Here is a 27,500-nt window from a genome sequence, read left to right as displayed (position 1 = left end):
ATGTATAAAAATATCCTGAAAGATGTTATGTTACCTCATGCTGAATTGAATATGCCAGTAAAATGGGTTTTTCAGCAAGACAACGATCCGAAACACACTGCAAAAGTAGTTAAGCAGTGGTTTCGAGATAACCACCTATCGGTGACGGATTGGCCGCCTCAATCTCTGGATCTCAACCCTATCGAGAACCTGTGGGAGATCGTCAACCGCAGAATTAATCGTGAAGGTGTTCGTAATAAGGATCAACTGTTTGAACAAATCCAAAAGGCCTGGGCAGCGATTCCACAAAGTTTAATTGATCACCTGATCGAGTCTATGCCTCGAAGATGCAAGGCTGTGATTGACAACAAAGGATTCGCCACGAAATTTTGATAGCGAAATACAGCTTGGTCAACATTTTGTCGAGTTGCACTTGTTTTGTCCAGAAGGAAATCAACTTTTTTTGATACTTTTGATTAATTTATTAATTTTCGTGTACAAACAATGAACTTTGTGATGAATAAAACTTGAAGAACTTTGTTTCTAAACAGTTACATAGTTATTTCTCTAAATTGAAAAAATGCAGCACTTTTATATAAAGAAACTAAATTAGCATTATTTGGTTGCACTCGTTTTGTCCGATACTGTATATATGTAAATTATGTTAGTGTATTTTACAAATCGAGTGTTTAATGTTCTAAAAGAATATTAAACACTCGATTTGTAAAATGTATATATAAATATATATATATTTATGTAAATATATGTATATATATACATAAATATATACATTTATATATATATTCATGTATATATATATATATATATATATATATATATATATATATATATATATATATATATATATATATATATATATATATATATATATATATAAGTTGGGAGTTACTAGAAAACAAAGAATAGAGTTAAAGGCCTTGAAAATGGTTGACAGAAGACTTGAAAAGTTGTAAGTTGTATGAGTCAGAATATATGCGGGGTAAAAAGCTAGGTAAATAAAAGTTTTTAGAGCATACAGGAACAGATACAATAAAATGATGAGACTTTGCTGAATGACAAGTCAAGTAGGAATAAGTTTGGTTGATGGAACTAGAGATGATAGCTTCTTAGCAGCAACCATGAGATTAATTGTAAAAAAAAAAGAAAGAATTGCAACTTTCTGACAATGGGAAACAGGATTAAGCTTGGCAGGTAGAGCATGTTAAACTACTTTTACAACAAGTTTTGGAACCTGGTCTAGAAGAGAAAGAGCATCATTAGAAGTATTAGCCCAAATATTAACAGCAACAGTATTTCATACAGGAACAAGTAAGAGATTTTTAGAGGTAGAGAATAGAATCAGGATTAAGTTTATGGCAAGCAGGGTAAAGATAAGCAACCTTAGCAGATACTAACTTAATGATCAATTGTATATATGGTTTTTATGTGAGGTCAGTAGTGAACTATAATCAAAGAAGACATAAAGAATAGAACTCAGTGAGAGGATTGTCATTTATGAACTTTGGAATGTTGGCAGTACTGCGATGGCTGTTCGCAGTAAATAACGAAGTTTTGCTGGAGTTAAAATTTACAAGTCGCTGCAAACCTCAAACTGTTACAGAAGTGAGTACAGATTCAAGGCTGCCTAAGTGATCAAAAAGTGATCAAAAAGAGAAGACTTTTTTTCAAGACAGATACATCATATTTAGCAAGCTTTTGAAGAAAATCGCCATGCCTGACTTTATCAAATGCTTTAGATATTTTAAGAGCTATAGCCATTACCTCGCTGCCACCATTTAATGTACAACAAAATTCCTCTGTCACAGCAGTTACCAAGACAACTGTAAAGCGAGAAGATCAAAAACTGTAATGATTGTCCGACAGTAAGTTATTTGACTCAAGATGGGATGTTAAAAGTTTGTTGATCAAAGACTCAAAGACCAGATAAAATAACAAGATATCAAATAATAATAATTTCAAATAATAGATAATCAAAATAACAGAAAGAAGACAGATTGGACGATAGCTGGAAGGGTTAAAATGTTCACTAGAATTTTTAAAAATCAAAACAACAGATTCTTTTTCACGCAGGCAGGAAATCAAGATTTAGTCAAGCATTTACTTAATAATTTAAACAGAATTGAAGAGAGTTCTGGAGAATACGTTTGTAAGACTATGAAAGAAATGTTTACTAGACCACAACCGGGAGAAGAGTTTAATTAAGATTTGACTTTAGCAACCAAAGCTGGAGTGATTTGAATGTCTAATAATGGGTTAAATTGTTTAATTTAGAATGGAAGGAAAAGTAAAAAGATAAGTCCCATGAAATAGAGAGAATTTTAGACCTAACTTTGTTAATGATACTGTTAAAGATTACCTATAATTCTCTAGAGCCTATCTTCTGAGATAAGATTTTTTTTTTTTTTTTTTTTTTTTTTTATTTCACCTCCCCAAGGCCCAGAAGGCCACTACAGGTAAGGAGGCTACTTAACTTTGTTATAACCCTCTCTCAACTCTATATCTCCGAAACACGAACCTTAACGAACAAGGCCGCTGCGCGGAGAAACAAGTTTTGTTAAACTGGGAATATTGGATCTTTGCATTAGACAGCGTTTTTTGCTTATTGATTTTTGCTGATTGATTTTTTGCAATAAAAATAGATGTTTGTTTGTGTGGCCTAAATTTAAAAAAAAAAAGGGGCATTGCATTCTAACAATTGGCAACCCAGCCTCATGACTACCGTTTTCTAATTTTTCTTCGAAATTATTTTTTATTTGATGGGTTATATTCAAAGCAGGAATATTTTTATATTTTATAAACGTGAATAATAATTAGTAAACTTAGTTTTTTCATATTTAAATCACTTCTTTTCTTTGTGTGTAAAGAAAGCAAGAACAAAAGATAATTGTTTGTAATTAAATGATAAAAATTTGAATTGATGAATTTGATACTTTGATCTTTTTTACTTGCGTACGTTGCTCTTTAATACTGTTTTAAAAAGTTTAAACAATTATTTATATTTGTTGTATTCTTTTAGATTTATTTTCATTTTTAAATTACAAATGTAAACAAAATGCTTAATAGTACTAAATTTTTAACAAAACTTTTTTGAAGGTTTCCACTCTTATAACTTTTTATATGGCTGAAACGACTTTTTAATTGACAACTATTTCTGCACGGATCCAGGAGGTTATGTAAAAGACATATTTATCAGCAGAGAGAGAAAAGACATCAGCCTAAGGACTGTCACAAAGAAAATCACCAAAAAAATCCAAGTGAGTATTAGGATAGTAATAAATAGTGCGTGTGAGTCAGAAGAAGAAGTATGAAGTAAAAGATTTATAGAGATCACTGCATGGTTGGACCACCTAAAGAAGAACAAGGAAAAACTGAACACAAGTTACGATCAGAGATAAAACACAAATGAATAAGTGAAGTTAGGTGATAAGGTTGTTTGGAAAAAGACTCACAAAGTTAACTATCTGAGAGAAAGATGAAGAAAAGCAGAAGTTATGGGCTTTAGTGCCAGCAGGGTCAGTGGTTTTAGGGCCTAGCAATTCAGCTTGATGAGCATCGAAGTTACCAAAAACAACAATATTGGTAGAGGGGTAAACTATAAGGGCATGGTCAATTTCATCAAAAATTACATCTAAAGGAGTGCAGTCTTAAGAAGAATGGGAACGGTAAAAAAAAGGAAAAAGGTGATTTAAACTTGGTTTCTTGACAAATAGGTGAATTGATGCATAAGTATACCTCTAAGCCAAGCTTGGAGCTATACTTATGCATCAACTCACCTATTTGTAAAGAATGTCACTATTGGAATTTGTGCGAATCAAAGGTTAATACCAACCTACATTGAGATCTGAGAAAGTAACAGACAAATTTAAATTAGGGTCATAAAAAGAGAGAGTGAATGGTTAACTTTGCAAGAGACAAGATTCAACTGATTTTAATGCTTACTTCAATGACCTTCATCAATTGTGTAAGATATATTGAAACAGTTGATAAGATTGGTTATTTGTGTTTAATTTTTTGCGTTATTTTGGGCATGATATAAGTTTAAAGAGAACTTGGCTGATTCATAGATAAAGCACAGCATCCCAAGCAATAAGCTACTCAGATGTCTTAGTCCTGCTATTTAAACCAAAGTTGAACATAGGGCTCGTTATGTGTCCTCGACAACGCACACTAACAGTATTAACATGGAAACAGTACATGCGCAACTATTCTATGTATACAAGTATACATATATTCTTAAAAAAGCTGATTTTATATGACAGCTTTGGGGGGTGGAACATCCCCTACATCACCCTTCGGGACAACCCTGCGTGGTTGTAACAGTAGTTTTTTCATTATAGGTTTATTTTATATAGTTTTACGTACCTAGTTTCAATTGCATATATTTTTTAAACAAAAAAATTATATTTGCATTTCATCTCATGATTGCAACAGCATGAAACTTAAAGTTTTGAAAATCACTTAGTTTTATTTTCTACTATATATGTATATATATATATATATAGCTATTTATTTAAATTGTTTTGTTTTTTTATTGCCTATGACAATTAGTGTCATAACAAAACTTTTTAAGGTGCTAAAATACAGTGAACTTGGTTTAAAATTAAATAATAAATATAAAATAGAACTTATTTAGCAATGAAAATTATGTTATTAAAACATGAAAATCAAAACACGTTTATCAAAATAAAAAAAACTTTCAGTAAATAAACTTAAATATTAAAACTTTTAGTGAAAATTATCTTATTAAAAGATGGTCATTATTTAATGTTTAAGTTATTTAAAACCCCTTGCGTTTAAAATGTCAAGTATTTAAAAAGTTTAATATTTATATTTCAATTTAAAAACTATGCTTATATTATTTTTAAATAATTATTTGAATAAAATTGACATTATTTTTTATTTTATTTTTATAATATAAAACACGTGAAAAGAAAAATATTTACCATGATATTTTTTATAATATAATATGAAAAATAATGTCAATTTTATTCAAATAATGAAAAACACGTAAAAAGAAAAATATTATATTTACCATATTTTTTATTGTAAACAGTTTTAAAGTTTTTCAAAAAAACTTTATTTAGAAGCAATTTAGGCTTTGAAATTACAAAATTAATTATAAACGATTTTACTTTTTCTTTTGTTCTGGATTTCTTATTCTAAATTTCTATGAAAAGTGCAGTGACCGCATGTAAAAAACTTTGAAACACCATTTTTATATGCAATAATAATAGTTTTTACAATAATAATTTCCATTGTAACCGCTCAGGATAAAAAAAAATTACAATTTTATATTTGTCAAATAAAAATATTTTGTGGCTCCTGGAATTTACATCCTGAACTCATTAAAATGAATTTTTTGTATCAAGATGATTTCTAAATTTTTTACCTATGCAAAAGTTACAAATTACTCAGTAGCATAATATCACATAAATATCATCTTGCATTGTATAATTACATAGTATCACATAAGTGTCATCTTGCATTGTATAAACTTCTGAATTATCAGTAATGATACCAATATTCAAACAAAGTTTATTTTACATGTTAACTTTTTACAATATTCGCAAAATATTTGTAAAAAACCTAAAACTCAATACTTGCTAAAGTTTTCTAAATGCTTTCTTAATAGGGTCACAAGTAAAATGTCTAAGACAAAATAATTATGACTTGTAATTAGTAAAAATGATAGAAGTTTTTCTATTTCACATCATGAATGAAAAAAAGCATGAGAAGTTGTTTGATTATTTTTTTCAATATCCTTGTTTATTTGGATAAGTTTTTTCAAATATATCAGCTAAGTTTTAAACATTAATAATTTCGAAAAATTTGATTTTAAAAAATGTAGTGCCATCAAGATTTTTAATAGAAAAATGTGTTTTAAAAGCCACAACAGTCTTATCACAACATACTCTATAACAAGTAAACATATTCTAAAGTTTAAGGGATAGGTATAGAATTCAGTTCAGGGTAAGGATCTAAAAAAAAACTTGTTTTCTTAAGTTTAAACAATTTCACAAAAGCTCCTTTTAAAAATTAATAAAGCTAATTAAGATTTGACCATTTTGCAGTTTTTAAAATACCTTTATAAATAAAGCATATTAGGTTTTAAATTAATATAAATGATATTGTATAATACAAAATAAAATTATTTGACAATAGTTTTCTCATATGTAAAAACATAATTAAATGTTTCTTCTTATTCTCCCCATTTATGATATTATTAATAAGATGGGTTACCATCCAATGTCGACAGAAATAGCTCTACTATATATCTTCAAGAAATATGTCAAGAAATAAAAATGATTATAAAAACCTGTAACAAAAATTTTAATACTTGGTCAGTAAGGTTCAACTCGTCTTGAAAACTTCTTTTTCAAAAACCAAAATTTAAAATAAGCATCAATTAGCATGGTGTTTCCAAACTAAACTTAAATAAACCCAAACAATAAACATTAATAGTAATTAAATATATGTAATATATATACATACATATATATATATAAAGCTTTATACAGAAAAATGCTAGTTAGTTCATGCTCGTAATTATAAATATTTTTATTATAACAATTTTTATTATACCCGATGACGCTGATCACAATAGATTTGCGAAATATCGAGTTATATATATTGAAATAAAAACAAATATATTTTTTTCAAAAAAGTCTTTATTGAAGTTTAATAACATTGTATCGTATGACAAGAGAATGACTTTCAAAATGTATATATATACATATATATATATATATATATATATATATATATATATATATATATATATATATATATATATATATATATATATATATATATATATATATATATATATATATATATATATATATATATATATATATATATATATATATATATATATGTATACATATATATATATATACATATGCATATGCATATTTATTAATATATATACATACATACATAAATATATACATATATATATATATATATATATATATATATATATATATATATATATATATATATTTATAGATTATAATTAAAAAGATATATATCGTATACATTTTTGTTATATATAATTTAAAAAAATATATAAAATATAATTTTTTTTTTACCAAAAGTTTTACTTTATTGTTTAAACAAAATGTCTTCTAGCTTCAACAGGCCTCGCGACATAAAGCCTCTATAAACATAGCCATGTCCTCAATGATTTCAGCCATGTGGAAATCGTATCATATTTACAAAAACTCGCATGGTAATCACGTGGCCAAACAAAAGTTGTAATATAAGGTAAACGAAAGAACTTAGGTTGCTATCACAACAAGATAAATATCTGTTAAAGTATGTCATGCTTTTAGTAAATTTAATATATTAAATATTAACTTGATTTTAATTTTAACATTCGGCAGGTATTTCTTAGCAACATTTATCACAATGTTGACTAAAAAAATAAAAATTTTGGGAGGTCGGTGTTTTGCGAAATGAGATGAAAGTCCGGTAGATAACATAATTGAATCATAAATAAAACACCTAAAATCATATTATTATATAACATTGCTTTTAAAATAATTTAGCATACAGATTTATTTTATATAATGCATAAATTTATTAGCCGGCTAAATAAGAGAGATTTATGGTTCGGCTATATACTAAAGATTAGTGGTTTGACACCACACAAACCACGAACTCAATAATGTTGACCTTGGTAAAGAAGGTGGCGTAAACTTCCTAGTTTACGCTCTTTCGCGGTGCTCTGTAATAAGTTCGTAAGCACTTCTTGAAGCGCGGTAATAACACAAAAAAATAATAATAATGACTAGTTTTGTCCGTGGGCACCGACAGCTATTTTTGATAATACGGATATTACACTTTCAGACGATTTGTTAACTCTAAACTTAGTTATGTTCGTGTGAAATACGAGTGTTTTGTTACAAATTGAGTTATTGGAGCCTGGAAACAAAAAATAGAAAACGATGGAACAAAAGATGGAAAACTCGCCTTTTCCTGCTCATTAATAGACCATTATTATTTTTACAAACTTATCGTAAATTTATTTTAATTGAGAGATTTTAAGTTATATTTTACAATATACTTTTTAAAGTTATAACAATTCCTGTCTGTGTCCTCTAAATGAGAAGCTTTTAAGTAATGTTATAAAAAGAGACTCAAAATTAGCAAAAAATGTTTATTTTTGAACAGATTTTCTAACGAAAACCTAAACTTGACTGTCTGTGATCTTAATAAATGAGGAAGTTTTCGATAATTCGATAACGATTGATTCGAAAACGGGGCGTGTTAATAATAAAATTAATAATTTTAATTCTAAACCACATATGAAAGTATACATGCTGGCACATACTGATTAAATAAAGCATGCGATTGTTTAATTCGGAAAGATGAATTTTGTTTTAAAACTAGTCACCAACAAATTTTAAAATTATTTTTCTTACGTAATTACATTAAGTAATAATAGTATTAACGAATAACATCAACAAACAAGTCATATGTTATTTCTCTTAATTAAAATGTTATCAAAACAGTTAGAAAAACGAAAAAAAACTATCTATGTAACAAAATTCTTCGGCATCGTTACTTTCAAGCTTTCATCACATCGTCAACTTTCAACTTAGATGTTTACACTAAAGAATGCTTGCGAGCTAGATTCTTGCCATTTTATCGAAGTCACGATGTTCGTTGTTGGTTCTGAGCTGATCTTGCTTATTGTCATTTTTCTAAAAAGACCATAGAGTGGTATAATTCGAGATAATTCTACTTCTCTACGGTCTCATACCAAAACGCACTTAACTGCTTACAGTTCCATTCCTTTGAAAATTTTTGAAAATTGGCAAAAGGTATTTGCGTAAGAGCGGCTAAACAATAAGTACAGCTTGAGATTTGATTTGAGAGTGGAAATTAGTAGAAAAATAAATTGCCAAAGACACTGAGCAGAAGTTTATGTCGTCAATTAGCGTAAATGTCCACTTATTTATTCAAAATAATAAAAAAAAACATTAAATTAAAAAGCACTTTTATAATCTTTAAGTTCTTTAGATTAAAATATTAAAGTTTAGCTATTTTTTTTATTATTATTTTTTTTTTTTTGAATTTTTAATCGTTCCGAATTCCGAATAAAGATCGCATGCTTTATTTGTGTTTCTAAACATCACCTTCCAAGACATGCTCACTTAAGTAAACTAAATTCTGTGTTTATTGATATATTTTGTTGATAAGCAAAAGATTTATGATATCAAAATATACTTACTTGTATGTAGATTGTATGATGAACAAAAACATTTTAATCAAATAACTCCAGATTTACAATTTACCATTAATACCAAACGCTGTAGTTGAATTTTTTTTTTGTTTCATTCTTATTAGAAGCATCTTTTAACTTATTCGCAGCGTTCTAAATTCTATTGTTTAAAATTTCCTGCGCTCACAATAATATTTAACAATTTGTTTTGGCAGCAACAAAAAATACCATCATATGTGCCGGTTTTTATAGTTATCCTGAAGAATAAAAAAGCGTAGCATTTTTAGTTACTTCACGGAATATTTTAGTGACAAATTAAGAGGTTTTGTTTCACATTTTAAAGCTGATGTTTTACATAAGTTACATAATATCTTTGAATTACTTTCAAGATTCACCTTCAAGAACTCGAAATCTTTCTAAAGAAGATAAATCTTTATTAAGAATTGTAAAAATACTTATGCTAAAGGTCAGATACTAATTGCCATCTTTGGAAACCTAAAGAATAATTAGCATGAGAGTTAACTTCTAGAAATGGAGTAAATTCTAAATACTTTTTTCACCTCAAAGAAATAAGGATGCTTTGCAAAAACGCAAAAATTTCGTAAAATACTTAAATACGTTTTTGTTTACAATTTTATATTAGTATTTTCCGTTGCGCAAATTAAGTTGCACTTACCACTACTAAAGTACGCGCAACGTATCGCAACATGTATATCAATTAAATGACCACTACTAAAGTACGCGCAACGTATCGCAACATGTATATCAATTAAATGATAATCTGACAACTAATATATCCTATACATATTTTGTCAACATATAAGTAAATTTAGCTTTATCCAAATTTTTTTTTTTTTTACCTTTTCAATATTTGTGTTATTGCATGTATTAGTTACAGCATGGAACAAAACGCAAAGATTAATAATGAAAATAACAATGTTAAATGTATTTTCAAAAAAACATGTTGACTAGTTCACTTTTATCGTCATTTTAGTTTATTTTAACATCAGAGGTATTAAACTACTTTATATTTAACTCTTTTGTGTTTGGTTTTTCTGTTAAAACAATTTTTTTTTGTCGTTGATTTTTTGACTTGATCGTTCTTGATCGAAATCCGCCCTGCTGATGTAAAACGGATTTCGATCTTACATCAGCAGACTTACACAAGAACTGCCTTATATAGCGATCAACTACTTTTTTCACTTTCACTACTTCTTTTAAGGTCTCATTTTAGAAAAGCAATCTACATCTGATATCAATAATTAATTTTCTTTAATATTAGTTACGTCTTTGTCTACTGGTACCATAATATTTTGTGAACACCAACTATTTTTGATTTCTCGATAAAAAAAATTTCACAATGATGTCCGGTGTGATGTTTGAGGTAATTATTACCATAATCATTTGTTTTCTGATAGTTTGCGCAAGTGGAAATAGTTTTAACTCAAAATAATTATAATGTGAACTATCCCAGTGGGCACGGTACGTAATTAAAACGTTTTTAAAACGTTTTTTAGACGTTTTTATAAGGTTTAAACCTAATAAAAACGTCCAAAGAACGTTTTAAAAACGTACTGTGCCCACTGGCATAAAGAGTTAATAATATTTTGTGTTTGATTGATTAGTTAGTTTAGCGTTTTTTGATTATTTTTAAGATTTTATACAAAAGTACTTTTTTATAGCTTTTAAAACTTTTAAATTTTAGTTTAAAAAAAAGTTAATTAAGTAATAAAAATAAATACTTTATTTTAACACAAAAACTATATAATCATATTTTGCAAAAAATAAAAATAAAAAAATGTATTAACTATAACTCAGCTGATAACGTAAAATGAAAAAAAGAATACGTGAATTTTTTCTTGTACGTTACTCGCAGAATTAATAAAAACTTTATTGTGGGCTTCTTGAGACTCTTTGGATAGCTGTCCAATTGGAAAAAGGCGTGTTTTTATAACTTCCATGACATGTACAAGTATTTTGTGCACAGTAACAGGCATATAGTACCGCGGGTATAGATTTAGATGAAAAGTTTTAGCTTTAGTACAAAGTTTTTCAATTTCACAATAATTAATATCGTAGCCAGAGAAAAGTGTTCTCAATAAAATAATGAAATTTTTAATAAGATTGACGTCTAAACCCAAGATCTCACCACCCAATTCTGAACGTTTTTGGACATTTGATTTATTTTCATCGCTTCTAGCTTGTCACTTTTTTATTTCTAAATGATAGCTAATGTGTAACGTGCACTTAAAAAAAAAAACAAATCCACGCATGCAAAGTAGACGGACCAAAATAATAATGTTCTTTTTTAACAACTAGGTCTTATAGTTTACCACTCATCATTTTGGAAGTCGCACCACATATATAACATTTTTGTTGGGAACTTGTGTCAGTCAAAGCATTACAAATTGTTTCCATCTATAACTCAGGATATTAGGTCGTGTTTATCAGCATTATGAGATTCGGCGAGTCTTATTGATGTTGGAATAAGTTAAGAAAATTTAAGAAACGTTTTTTTTAAATAAATTTATTTGGTCGTTAAAAAATGTGGACGAAGGTCGCGGATTTCTCCAAAAAATAATTTGCCCGTCACATAGTCTCAACGGAACAAATCAAAATATAAACTGTAACTCTTCAATAGCATCAAAGTTTGAAAACTCTGTTTATAAGTGTAGTAATTTGAGCTCCAATCATATTCCCATTTGCTAATTAAAGTGAATGGCGTAATAAAAGCATAATTTTAAGCACTTCACATTGGGCTTTAACTATGCGTTCAGTAATTTCATTAAGTATGGTCTGTTGGTTACTTTTGGCACGTGATTCTGTAACAGAAACATGTTTATCTAATAAATAACATTTTTAATAACTTTTTTGACTTGCATTGACAATAATAAGATGGAAATGCTATATGCCTTTCAAATGCCCTGCCTTTCAAAACTTTGCGTATGGTTTTAAGAACAACTTGCACATTTAGAGTCAATGTAATAAGCTAATGCTTATTCACAACTCGACTGCCTGCCACCACAAGTTAAGTCTCTTGATTTTGTTTTTTCTAATGATTCTCAACTTTTTCTGAATAAAGTAGCTTGGTTTCTGTGCCCCTACATACAACATGGTACTTCAGCAGCTGTGGTCAACTCAGTTGTACTTTGCAATTTTATTAAGTCTTCAATCTTCCGTTTTTTGATTTTAAAGGACAAGTCTTCAATGTTTTTTTTTTGGGCCGTACTCGAAATACTCCAGATAATGAAATGGACATTGCATATATATATTTATTTCAAAATCTACACCAGCTCCCTCTAATCAACTTTAATTTTTGATAAAAAAGCCATTCATTATCATATGTACTGCAGAGCATTTTGTTGCAAATTTTGATGACAAAACATGAAATTTTTAACTGCACCTATCTGAAACTCTAGTTACATCATTAACATTATAAACACAAAATGTTTGTAAAATTAAGTTCAATAAACGATAGTTTTTTGGATTTTGATTATGTTTTCGCCATTCTTCAAATAACTCCATTTTTGAAAAAGAGCGCGCATGATCTGAAAAAAACTAAATTACAAAACAATGGGGAATTATGTGGTGAATAATTATACATCTTTGTACACCTTAGGACTTAAGCTATACACTGTTAAAAATTTGCTTGGATACATGTGGATAAAAAAAGTACATATACCAATTGCTTCTCTTTTGAATAAAATATTTAGTGTAATTAAATAGTATTTACTAAAGTAAAATCCATCTCTGTAATAAAATGATTCCTTTCTTGTTGTTAAATGGTATCACAAACTATGTAAATTTGTATTTAAATTTTGTCAGTCTTGTCATCGAATACCTCTATTCTAGTTGTGTAATAAGCATAAAAATTCAGTTGATTACGTGGTATATATGTATGTGTTACATAAATACCTTATTTTTATATAGTAATGGAAAAATATTTGAGGATATCTTCTTCATCGAGATGCAGTTTACATAAAACTGTTTGAATGCACTTAAAGCAATGAAACTGATTCTTTTACTGCGCAATCATTTAGAATTATTTTTTATGCAGCTCTTGTTAATTTAAAACGTCAGTGTGCTGGTCAGTTACCGGTGGTAAATATTAGAATCAATCTAACTCAGTTGCAGAAGTTACTTCTATTTTCTTGGTCACTAATAAAGGATCTAAATATGACTTTGCTATACTTAATTTAATAATTCATTCAAAAAAAAAAAAAAAATGTTCAAACTATTTAGGGTTTGACATTGAAAGAAAAGACGCTCTTAGATAAGCTATGCAGCTTCTAGCAAGGTAAGAAGAAAAAACTAGATAAGAAATTATACTACAAAAAAATATAGGACCTTATTATAAATTTTTAAATTTAAATGGACTTCATTAAAAGAAGCAAAGTAAACTGCCAGAAATACTGAAGAGCCATTAAAAACAAAAGAGCTCCTTGCTCAACCCAATTTTTATTGCAAAATAAGGTGTCAAATTTGACAAATTTATAATTTTCGTTCTTTCTACTTTTTGCTTCGCAACTTTTTTGTCAAGCATAAGTAGAAGAATAGAAGGAAGAAATAGAAGGAAGAAATAGAAGGAAGCATAAGTAGAAGGAAGCAAAAGAATAACTTGTTTTTGAAGAAGGTGTATAAAAAATCTACTTATTGTCATTCAAGCAAATTTAACACCTTGTTATCAAAAAATTCGAGGTAGCAGTCTTGTCAGATCTCGAGAATACCAGTAGTACAGCAATTTACCTTTGAAAGAATATAACTATGTGATTCCAAAAATGTGAAGTTTTAAATCATCTGCCTCAGTCCGAGAAAAAAAAAACAGTTTTAAAAATTTTCTATATTACGTATATATGTGAAATAAAGTTGTTATTTTAATGGCTCTTTTAAAAAAACGCTAAAATGACTTTTTCAGTAATTAATCTTATTAAACCATTTTGCTCAAGAAACAAATAATGACTTTTGTAACTTCCATTAATGGAATTGATTACGTTTTGACAATTTACTTCCTAGTCCATAAATGCATTTGCATAATATGCATTCATTGCAAAATTTAATCGCACATCATATTTGCTCAACATTTTTATTATTGTAGACTTCATTTAAGGAATTTTAATACAAAGAAGACAGTGTAGTATGAGATTATTACTCCTCTGTTTTTTTTCTCCCTAGTAACTCATATTAAATTTCTACTCCATTTTGAGATTTTTACTCCCAAAATTATTTTAGGAGTAATATAACTATTTTGCGACAAAACTCTTTGCAACCAAACCACGTTGTATTTTGTGAATACGTTTACAAACGTTCTAATAATTGTGGTTTCTTGGAAAGCAATAAAGAAGCGAATCTTTTCATGTAGTGGCAAATATGTTGTTAAAAGTTTAACGATGTATACTAGAATTAGCCGACTTTTATAACTTTTTTTAAAAAAGGTATATATCCAAAGGCAGCTATTAGTAAAGGTGATAAACTTTCGAAAAAAAATCATACTTTCGAAGAAAAACAAAGCCCTTCGTAATTGAAAATAATGACTTGTATCATCTTGGTAAATCTGGTGTCAAGGTAAACTTTTTAAATAGTTATAGCTTTTTATACAAGCGTGAGTTAGGATAAATACATCTATTTTTATGTACTTATGTACCATGTTTTACATAATAATAAAACCATTTTAGCAGCCGTAGCACAGTAGTTAAATTGTACTCGTAAGCCATGGGTAGGACCATACACACTAAATAATATTTTAAGTACATATAACTGTAATTTAAAGAACTAAAAAAGCGATTTTTTTGAAAAAAATTTATAACCTAATAGGTTTGTCTTTAAATAAAAAGAAATCCCTAAATAATGACAGCATTCAATTTGAAGTGATTAATAAATGATTAAATGATGATGATGTAAAAACTGAACCAATTATCAAAGAAGTTGAATCTGATACAATAATACATATGATAATACACAACATGAAAGCAGCGTAAATATTTTATACAAAAAAGTAGCAAAATGTGCAATTTTTAATATGAGAAAATTAATTGCAGAAAAATTCAGAAAAGTTAGAAAAGACGATGTCGTCGGAGAAAACATCAGCCTAACTCTTTGTCCTCAAGGAGTCCATAGAATTAAAGGTTGGAAAAATAAAGATTGAAACTTTTTTTTTATGGAAGTTATTTTATTAAAGCTGGAAATGAAGATGAGCAAAAGCAAATTAGTGTCTAGGTAACCACATGTGTAAGGAAACACAGGATTAAATGAATGGATATTTAAATACGCCAATTCCAACGCAAATTTCTAAGACTAAAATGCTTGCAGATGCAACATGGGCAACTGATGCGCACATAATTGGATGTGCTTTATTTATGGAGGTAGATATCCAAGTATACAGCAAATATGTAGCGAAAATTAAAATCAATGATCTATCTATGCAGTTTACGGCTTAATAAGTTGAGTTATTATTCTATACCTCTAGACAATTCAACTTGAATCCACTTTGATGTTGCAACTAACAATTGAAAATCTAGCGCACTTACTTATTTTATGAGTTATAAATATTGCAGTTTTATTTCGATAATTGTCTTTTCTTTTTTTTTTTTTTTGCTCCATGTTTACTGTATGCTCGGATATCTACCCTTATTATTGAAGCATATCGAAATATATTTTTGTCTGTGTTTTGAACGAGCAATTTATATAGTTTTTTTTTTCAAATATTTTTATACAAAGCTGTTCAACGAAGTTTCAAACAAAGAGTTATGTTGAAGTGTCGTTTGGAGTTATTTTGTTTATTAATAATTCCTAGTACTTTATCAAATGATTTCTATACTAAAAAGTTTTTAAATAATGTTCATATTAAACGGAATTGCTTCATTATTACTAAAAAACAAACAATCTTTTAAATGCGAAAAAAAAAATAATAATAACAAATTTACAAAATACGTTTTGCCGGAAAATATTTCATGGGAGTAAAAATTTGATATTAGATTTTTATTTAGGAGTTGAAATTTAATAAACGGTTTTTTCTGAGGAGTATATATTAAATACGACTTTCATTGGGGAGTAAAAAAAAAACGCGGGAGTATTAATCTTAGCTACAACGGTACGGTATATTCGTATAAATAGAACGCAGTGAAGACAGTTTTAAAAGTTAGTTGCGATCTTTTACGTTTTGCTGTTGAACGTATATTATTGAGAACCTGTTCTTTTTTTTTGTAGTTATGTGTAATTTCTATTAAATTTTAATTTTAAAAGTAGTTTTTAAAAACTGTTTTTAATTTTAGGAAATATTTTAATGGTTAACTCACTTTCCTCCATCCGCCAAATTCTTATGAGCGCCCAAAAAGTTAAATTTCTTGAAACTCAAGATCATAGTTGAATGAAAATTTTGTAAAATAATATATTTGTTGTTATTATTTTCTAAAAATTTGTATTTTTAGAAAATAATAATAGCGTCGTACAAGTATGGAAAAAAATTCTTTTTGGCCACCCTTTTGTTTGGAAACGACCCACTACGCTCTCCTTTAAGCTTAAAATTCCGTTTAAACAAAACATTAGTCAAAAATTTATTCCAGTTTTATTATGTTTATTTAAAAAAAAGTTAAATTATTATATTATTAAAAAAAAAGATTTGATTAATAATGCTTTTTAGTATTTTTTAATAAAGTTTTTCTTTTAAGTACTTTATTTCTGCAATAAGGTTCAAATGTTTAATCATAAACAAACGACATCACTACCCTAGTTGCAGTCTATATTAGAAAGATCAAGCTGAAGTAACACTAAAACTTAAATCATTTCCTTTTTTTTTTTACTTTATTATAATCATTAAATATAGAGAAAAATAATTAAATAAAAAAAAAGATATCATTAAAGAACACTGAAACCCGAAGAAGACCACATGGTCTTTTCACCGAGAACCACTAGAGTCAAACTCCTATAACTTTGATGTTTTGATGTGCCCTACAAATGTTTTGATGCAAAGTTTATTACCATTGTTACCTCATTCTAAAATAATTATTGAATCGCTAATTCTTCAAAGTTGAATTCGATGCCCATAATTAATAGCCTGCATTTTCATTGTGCTCTTCAGCCGTATTCACTTGTCTCCGTTAAACTTAACGGATCCTTTATCTGAAATTTCGTTACAATATTTTTAAGTAAAGAAATGACGAAAACTTCATTTAAATTTGTTTTGATAAAATTAACAATAAATTAAAAACTTTATGTTTGAAAAGTTATATTTAAAAAAATTTTTCTTTTAAATATAACTTTGTATTTAATAAATATTAATGTAGTAAAAATAAAACTTTTGACTAACACTCCGTTTAGCTTAACGAAGAGATGGCCTTTTAATTCGTTTATAATCGTCGTTTAACGCTTTGTATAGTCTTAATGAGCATCTTTAGGAAATGGCTTTTATTAAGTTCTTTTATCAGATTGACAAAAAGTTAGAATCAGTTGGCAGTTTATACCGGTCTAAAGTCAAAACCATAAAACTACGATTGATCTTCAAATGTTTAGCTTTTAGTTGAAAATTATTCGAAGTAACACCAAAATAAGCAAAAATAAAAAAAGATTTGATCAAAATAAGTTTCACATTTAATTAAGTTTTATCTGATCTGATTCTGACGGGCTAATTAAGAAGCCAGTGTTAAATATTCAAAAATCCAAGTGTCTCTAGTAGCCCAAGGACCGCCAACATATAACTGCTTTGATGGCGACATATATGAGCCAAAGCGAACCATTTATCATAAAACCAAATTGGTGAGAGCTTTTAGAAAAAAAGAAATAATTATCAATCTTTTATAATCTAGTTTTTTACTAGATATAAATTCGATTTAAAATATAAAAATAATAAACATACAGAAAACATTAACGCATAAATAAACTTTCTACGTCATATTGAATGTTCCATTAACTAATACATGGGTGTATTAAATAATGTAGGGGCTTATGGTTCCGAAATAAAAGAAATGAAGCCGAAAATTAAACTAGGTCACAATATAAAGTTAAACAGCACTAAAATCAAAACGCGCATTAATGAAGAGTTTGATTCAATAAAAAAAAATAATTACATACAGTTTATTGTAAAAACATTTTTTACGCGTTTTAAGTTATTGGCTCTAATCTTTCTCACAACACTGTTCAATAACGTTTTTGTAAACAAGGAATTTTTATGAATTGAGTTCTGTTAATTATTAACATTACTCATTATTTCACTAATATGTTTCATTGTTTCTCAATACTTTTTTAAATTATATTATTTTCACTTTTTTTGACTGCGCTGAACTAATTTGAAATGGTCTAACACGTTATTCACTTTTACTTATTTTAAATATTTTTAAAAATTACATAAAAATAAAAGCAAATCAATACATGCAACACTACCTTTTTCTTTTATAAGTATGAGTACACCAAAATAAATGCAAACTACTAATGTGCCAACACCTGTTTTTAATAAAACAGCAATAACCGTGCTTGATTTTAGAATAACTTACCATCACTTCATTAAAAACTAGTGCAAAAGTATTAATATATACTCTGTCAAAACTCACATAAGTAACCAACATCGTTTCTCTAGCATTATGTTGCTTATTGAAGAAAACTCGCATAAGTAACCAACGAGAGCAATAACAAAAGCAGCAGTAACAATGTTACTGCTGCTTTTGTTATTATTCTCGTTGTCACGGAGTTTTCTTTAATAAACAACATGATGATAGAGAAACTGTTTATAAAACTTGTAATCTCCATCAAGATAATATTTACTATTATATTAATGTGTTTATGCTCCTTTTGGTCACTCTTTTATATGTTTTTAGTATTTAAAGTATGTTGTTAAAATCCCTAGTTGATATTTTTTCATGAAAGTTCAATCAAAACAATCATATTTTTTGTTATGCTTTGATACTTGTTATAAACATCCATAAAAATATTTATATTCATAAAATTTCGTAAGATAGAATCAATAATCATTAAGACTATTAGATTCACTATTTTTTTTAATAAATGCAATACTAATATTTATGAATTATTTATTTATTATTATTTTTAACTTATAAAAAAAGTTTTAAAACTTTTAAAAAGTTACAAGTTTGTACAAAAAGTTATAAAACTAAATATAGTAAATATAAGACATAGATCTAAAAAGTGCTGGCTACGTTATCTATAGTTCGGAGATATTTTATGATACTAAGTCTTAAAAAAACCTAGTTTAAAATATTACCAGGTCTAAAAATAGAGTAAAATCTTTAAAAATCATATATTAATATCTTCATACCTGACGTAGTTATTAACAAATAATATTTAGTAAACTTTTTGATGAAATATTTTCCAACATATTTTTATAGAAAAAATGTAATAATTGGTTAATCTTAGTGTTGTAAATTAGTAGAAGTATTTTTTGTCAACAACCTTATATTGTTATAAAGTGGTTTGACAAACAAACAAATTTTTATATATAAGTTAATAATTACTATAAATTCTAAAAAAAGAATAAAGGTTTTAAACTTTATTTTGCTTGCATTTATTCTTCTTCTTTTAAATTTTTAAGGATATATATATATATATATATATATATATATATATATATATATATATATATATATATATATATATATATATATATATATATATATATATATATTTGTGAAAATAAAAAATTTATCTTTTAAGAACAAAAGATTTTTTTTAATTATTAATCATTTGCTTTTTGTATTAAAAAATTAAAATTTTAAGACAATATTTTTTATCCTCATTTAGAAACTGGTTTTAAAAAAACCATTCGAAATGAGGATAAAAATGGTAATGAACTTTTTGAACAGTAATAATTTCAGTTAAATGATATTTGTGGGGGATGTCGGGATAATAAATGTTCATACTCAAAATAAAACCTACAAAATAAACAGTGAAAAGCCCCAAAACATTATAAGTTCTCCTTTCAATAAACAAATTGAATAATTTATATAAACATTATAAGTTCCCTTTTCAATAAAAAAATTGAAGAATATTAAAAAAAAAAAAGAATATTAAAAAGTTGTTAAAAATAATAAATATAAAACCAAGTAAAAATAATGAATATAAAACTAAGTAAAAATAAGTGACCTCAAGTCTTTTCCATGTTAAAGAAGTGATCTCTAGTCTCATCCAAGAAAAAAAAATGACATTTAGTCTTTTCCAAAAAAAAGGAGTGACACAAAAAAATGTACCTCTTGAGTGATCCCAAAAAATGTAGTCTCTTCCAAGAAACATTAGGAAAATTATAAAAAATGTGTGACTTATGATTGGTTTAACCGTAATTAACATTTGGTTTCTTAAGTGTCTATATATGTCCCGCTCTACTCTACGAAATTTGATATCTTTAATCAAATAGATTTTAAAAAATGGATTCGGTTCAAAAAATCTCCATTTATTCGAATCGAATCAATGCAATTTCTGTAAAAACTTATTATTCTAAATACTCAAGGTAATTTTATTTTCAACTTTCCAAAACAAACTTTAAAACTTTATCTGATTATAAAAAGTGCATTTTTTTAAATTAGTAGAATATTATTACACTAATAATCGTAGCCGTCATAAAATTTTCAGTTTTTAAAAAAAAACCCATTACGCACGTGTCATCATAGATATATCCGTCAATCTTGTATGACTGTTTTACGACAACATATGCCCGCTAGCTAGTTAAAGTAAATTGATTATAAGCGCGGATGTTTTCTTAATAATAGCGCAATTTTAAAATTACAAGCTGTCAAATCAGGTTTTTGTCAAGTTGCTCTTTTATTTAAACGAAAACTCATCTTTCAGTTATAAAGTAAACATTTTTTACAAAATGTCGTAATTAATTTTTGTTTAATTTCATAAACTATATATATAGAACTGTTTTTGCATTTCGTAAATGTGTTTTATATAGAGCACTTAGATAGAGAAAATGTTATTTTATAGATTGGTTAATTACGTAAACTATTCATAGTTTTCTACATGTTGTGTCATTTTTAAATCATATTTTGAAGTTATACATGCAAAACAACTTTAGGTATACAAAACTCTCGTACAACTTTACACATTTATATCATGACCTTTGGCATTTGGACCGCATAAACCTATTTCGAAAATTGAAAAAACGTTTAAAAAATTTCCAGTAACTTTAGCCTGGGAACAAGAATGTCTCTGCGAGCTCACCTTTTCTGCCCAAACGTGAAGACAATGAGTTAATAAAATATTTAGTTTCATTTTTTATACTAAATTTATCAACAGTTTTTTCTATACGTCAAAGTATATTCTATTGTTGGAAAGTTATGACTATGTGAAGCTACCCTTTTGTGTTGATTAAATCTTTCCTATTAGAATATTTGAAAACACCTTACTATTCTTCCAGCAGTCAGCTTAATATGTTTTTATAAATTGGTAAAATGAGAAAATATTTTTGCAATAAAATCTAAAAGACCATAAAGAACATAAACTTCCAAGATAAACCAAACTGTTAGATAAGTTTAAGGTGGGCATATGGCGTTGTACTTCCAAGATAGACTTTTTAATCCTGCTAAAAATGAGATTGGAAGAATTTCAAAATCTATTTTATTCAACATTAACTCCGAGCTAAGAAAGAAATTATTTTTTGAACCAATTGCAAAACACTCAAAATGTTAAACATTTTTCTCAAACCATAAAAGAAAAGCAATTCTGTAAGTTCTTAGACTTTGATATTAATGAATTTTATGCATTGATTAATGAAAACCTACTAAAAATTGCAATAACTTTTGCAGAACAAGATCTAACTATAAATAGTGAATAATAGAGTTTCATACACCATGCAAGAAAATTGTTATTATTTAAAAATGGAACTGCTTGAATTAATGTTACTATGGGGGCCTTTGATGGCGCGGAGATTTACGAGTTAGTTGGGATTTTAATTTTGCATCAAATCTCGCAGTTTTATGATAAAAGTAATTTCGGTATACATCGAGATCATGGATTAGCTATATTTAGGAACAAAAGTTACTTAGTGATAAAACTGTGTGAATCTTATCCACAATCTGAGACGTTGCAACTTTCATCTATAGCAGCCTAGTACTTTTTTTTTTTTTAAAATCAGTATGTTCTCATTGTTCGTAAATCATTCATCAAGACTTACTTTAAACTTGTTTAAGCTCTCAGCCTCTACAACAATATCCGGAAGTTTATTCCGAATTTTGCACACTACCCAGCGGGTACACGACGTTGGAATAACGTTGAAATAACGTTGATTGACGTTGATCAACGTTGATCAACGTTATTTCAATGTTATTCCAACGTCGTGTGCCCGCTGGGTCTGTTTGAGAAGAAATGTATTCTTGAGCTAACCGATGCACGAAAGTCATTTATTTCGCGAGGGGTGAACACTGCATCCTAATTTTATATTTGTGACCTCTAGTGAAGGAAAATTGGCCATTTGATTCAAAATTTAACTTAAAGACTGGTTTGACATTAAGATTAACATACTCTAAATGGTTCAATATCTTGTATAAGTGAATCAAGTCTCCTCGTTTTCTTCTAAGATTTAAAGTCGTTAAAACCATTCTAACTAGCCGCTTTTTATGACAAAGCCTTCAATTTGAGTAAGGTATTGTGTTAAACTCGTTTAAGCATTGAAATTTCAGTTAGATTTGGTGGACCCCATGCTGGAGCCGCAAATTCAAGATGAGGTGGAACATAGGTTGTATACAAAATTTTCCTCATATTACAATCTCTACTTTCAAAGGCATTTTTTAACAAACCTAGTATTTTTGAAGCTTTGTTAGCACATACTTGTGTTTGATGTTTCCATTTCACATCCGTTTGTACAAAAATATCTAGATCTCTTTCTATTACACTGTTTGAGAGGTCATAATTCATTCCATTTACATTTAATGTGTATGTTTTAATAATACCTCGAAAAACACTTTGATTGCCAAATCTCATCACCTTACATTTTTTGCAATTAAAAATTCATACGCCAACCGTTCCACCATTTCACAATGTTGTCAAGGTCACTTTGTATTTCTGAGTGTTTATCGAGGGAATCTTTTATGGCTATTAATTTGCTATCGTCAGCATACATTTTAAATGTGTTTTGCACAACTTCTGGAAAGTCGTTTATGAATAGCAGAAATAAAATGGGACCCAGAACTGAACCCTAAGGAACGCCACTGGTAACAGATACCCAATCTGAGAATGTATTTCCAATAGTAACTCTTTGTTTCCTATTTGTTAGGAAACTTTTAATCCAGTTATATATTTTTCCTATTATACCATATGCTTCAATCTTTTTCAGTAACCTTTTGTGTTCTACTTTATCAAAAGCTTTTGAGAAGTCAAGATATATTACGCACAACGGTTTACCCTTTGCAGCTTCGTATGTAAATGGTGTCAATTGTCTCAATCAAATTTGTTGTGCATGATTTGTATGGAATAAAACCAGTTTGCCTTTCATAAATAAGACTATTTAAAACTAAATGTTCCAGAATTATGTCCCGAATAAGCGTTTCAAACATTTTACAAATCACAGACGTCAACGATATTGGTCTATAGTTTTCTGGTTCAAGTTTTGATCCCCCTTTATAAATAGGTGATATATTTGCAACAGACTAATAGTAAGGGACACAACCAGTGTCAAAATTTAATTTGAAAATATTGATAATCGGATCAACAAAACCTTCTGCAGCATGTTTTAAAACAAACGGACTAATTACATCAAAACCCATCGCTTTTTTATCAAAACTTATCAATACTATCTAACATTTTTAGTATTTTTTCATTGGTAATCATATCAGATAATATACTGTCCATCACACTGATTTTCAAATCTTTGCAAGAACTTGGGTATTGCTTGGTCATCATCTTTTACAAAGACTGACTTAAATTGCTTACTTGATATATTTGAAATGTTTGATATATCAGTTGTAAGTTGTTCTTTTTTATTTTTCATGGCTCTAATTTGGGATTTAACATTTTGTTTTTTATTTACGTAAGAGAATAAAAGTTTAAGTGTTAGCTTGGCTCTTTTTACTAAATCCATTTCGTATCCTCGAGTTAATCTTTTGATTTGTTTTTTAACATGAGAAAAAATTAATATATGGTTTAAATCGAATAAACTGTCACTCAACATAGAAAAAACTACATATTTTCAAATCCACTCTAGTCAAAAATTAAGTATTACCCCTGAACTTACCATTAAATATATTGAATATATTACCATCAAAAGAGCTCTAAATTCAAAGTTTTTAGGGTTTTAGTTTTAAGATTATTATATGTTAAATTTATTATATATTTTTTTTATATATATATATATATATATATATATATATATATATATATATATAATTATAACATATATACAATTATTGTTATAGGTAAACTTTAAGTTTTAATTGGTGTACAAATCTGCTTATTGATAAATTTGAAAAAAAAAGGAAATTTTTACTAGTTTGGCATTTATCTTGATGGGAATGTTATATGGAAACCGTATATTGATTACATTTGCACTTAAGCCTCTGAAAATATAGAAGTCCTCTTTTAGTAAAGAAATTGTTTAAACAAAACCATTTTATTCCATCTGTATTACTCATTATTACTTACATAGATATACTAACTATGCAAATATTGCTCAGGCAACAAGCAAAACTAAGTTGTTTACTCTTTACCGTCGCTCAGTGACTCAAAGTGAAGAAAAAACAGCAAAAATTATATAACCATCACATTTTAATATGTATTAAATGACTATTTTTTTTTTTTGTCTAAAAATAATTATGTGATTTTAAATTATTTTTACGCGCAACAACCAGCAAAAGTGCTCGTATCTAAAAAACACCTGTTGCTAAAAACAACAATTGAAAGAATCATAGAAAATTTTAATTTTTGATGGCAAATTTAACTATAAATAAAAAATTTCACAAAAGAATCACGACTGTTTAAGAAGAGAAAGAACTTCAACTGGAAGCAATTTCCCATTTTCACATCTATGGTTAGTGAATTAGATGCTCGATATAACTGGATCACTCCTTATTATAAGATAGTTAAACTGGTTTTTCATAACATTTATCCTTGAAATTTTGCATGAATGGTTTAATCTTGCATTTCTAATCTCTTTGTTAAGAGCCTCTAGTAATTCTTCTGAATAAACTCCAATGGGAAGTTCTAATGCATCGGCAATCTGTAAACCATGTTTTAAAAGTTTGTGAACGCTTGGAGGAATAACATGCGAATTATAATAAGAAAGAATTCTATCTGTTGTATCATTACAATAATTTTGAAAAGAGCTTGTATCTAAATAATATCCTGGACAAACTGCTTTTAAAATTGTTTAAGTCTAGAAATGATGTCAACATCTACACCAGTTATCTCAGAGAAAGTATTTGATTCCTCAAAGGCGCTTCTGGCAGTATTACCATCATTAGTGTTTCCAAAACCTTGTTTTGGCATGTCTATAATAAGACTTAGTTCTTCCTAAACTTCTTTTGGATAAATGCTTTTCTTTCTTTAACTGATTCTTTCTGCTCAGAGGTTTTAGCATAAAATGGCCTAATTTTCAATTTATATCCAAGATGAAGAATGTACTTAAAGCATCTTATCCAAAGGTGAAGAGGTGAATGGCCAAAAGATAAAGCTTCTTTATTGACAGGTTTAGATCTAATCAATTTAATGTCATTCATCTCGGTTGGCTTTGCTGAACATACATTAGAGCTTTGAGAAGAGGTAGTACTTGTAAGTGCATTAACAACCTTTCCAACAAACATTGTCAAATCCAAATTATACTTTATAATTGCTGTCATCATAGATGAATCAGCCGGTTCTGACTCTAAACTTACTATAAATGGTTCAAGTTTCTGAATCTCAATTCGTAATCGTTCCTCTTCTTCTTTAATTAGCCTATCTGTTTCCTTTTTTTACTGCAAACATACTGGTCAGAAATGTGTACTAGATAGTTTTTTGTTGTACCATATCACTGTATCATTAACAGTCAGTTTAAGAGGCACAATAGATGTTTAGAAAATACTCTCTTCATTTTTAATAACTTCATATAGAGTTGTATCTAAATATTTTTGTTTATACAGACTCTGGCAAGACGCTCCATCAAAACCGCCTTTGAAATGCATCATTCCATGTTGATTGATATCTTTAACCGATAAATCAGAAAATATTTTGTGGCAACTATTTAGACTCAAGATTCTACACAGTGTGTCATTCAAAAGAGATTGAAGGGAGCAAACTGCAGATGTTTCTGAAAAAGTCATATTATCAGGATAGCATTTTTTTTTTTATTTAAAATTTTATGAAGAGACGGATAGATGTTTGCATTTTGTAATAAGGAGCTATTTCTGATTATCTGGTATTGTTCATCGGACAGATCACATTGAATTTTTAGGCTGAGAGCATCTTCAACTTTCATTTTAACAGGTTCAAACATAGACATGTTTTTCCTAATTTTATTTGCTTTATCTGGGTCCAAAGCCTTCTTTACTATAAAAAGAAAATTGTTTCTATTAATGTTGGATTTGGTTGCTGCACTTTTTAGAGAAGCTAAGGCCAGTGCTTCGTAATTGTTTTCAGCTAAATGGGCAATTTTAGCTCTTTTGCTTCTTTCACCAAGATTTTCCCAAACTTTATTTTTTCTACCTGGACCTTCTTTAAATTTAATTCTTTTAACAAGATCCAAAAGAAAACCCCTCCTGTAAATAGAAACTTAATTAAATAGAATGATTGCATAAAAAAAATTATTTAACAAATAACTCTGTTTCTTTACCTGCAGCCAAACATCTTCTTTTAAAATTAATCTGTCATAGTTTCTATTATGTTTATCTATCTTAGCTCCCACTTTATTTATATTTATAGCTACAACTCATTTAAACGAAAACCTAAAGAATTAATTTTCACAACTGATGATTTGGTAATATAATTTTAATATATATTTATGTATTTGTATATCTCCTTTTTACCTTCTATTAATCAAAAAACTTTTAAAAATGTATATATATACTTAGACTTTTACGCAAATTTTAATACACACACACACACAAATATATATATATATATATATATATATATATATATATATATATATATATATATATATATATATATATATATATCTGTGTGTGTGAGTGTGTGTGCGTGTGTGTGTGTGCGTGCGTGTGTGTGTGTGTGTGTGTGTGTGTGTAAAGTTCAGGGATGAGGTGAGATAGGTACTGGGTGGTGGTGTTCTGGATACCTGGGATCAGACTTCAAACACAGTGAGGGATGTGGCTAGGAAGATACTTGGTGTGACATCAGGAAA

The 27,500-nt window shown here is 27.9% G+C and overlaps 1 long non-coding RNA gene across 1 annotated transcript in view; it reads right to left on the bottom strand.

Annotated features, from left to right (window-relative positions):
• LOC105848025 (somatostatin receptor type 2) overlaps window positions 1-6,373 on the bottom strand; it is a gene marked incomplete at its 5' end in the record, with an annotated part of 29,201 nt that extends 22,828 nt beyond the window's left edge. Inside the window, one exon of the long non-coding RNA XR_010643735.1 lies at window positions 6,338-6,373. This is a non-coding gene — a long non-coding RNA (somatostatin receptor type 2). The remainder of the gene's footprint in view (window positions 1-6,337) is intronic.
• Window positions 6,374-27,500: the final 21,127 nt, after the last annotated feature.

Source organism: Hydra vulgaris, chromosome 14 (assembly GCF_038396675.1).
Source record: "Hydra vulgaris chromosome 14, alternate assembly HydraT2T_AEP".
In the NCBI taxonomy this organism is placed as follows: Eukaryota; Metazoa; Cnidaria; class Hydrozoa; order Anthoathecata; family Hydridae; genus Hydra; species Hydra vulgaris.
The sequence above is the reverse complement of the archived record's forward strand: the minus strand, read 5'-3'. Positions and strand labels throughout refer to the sequence as shown.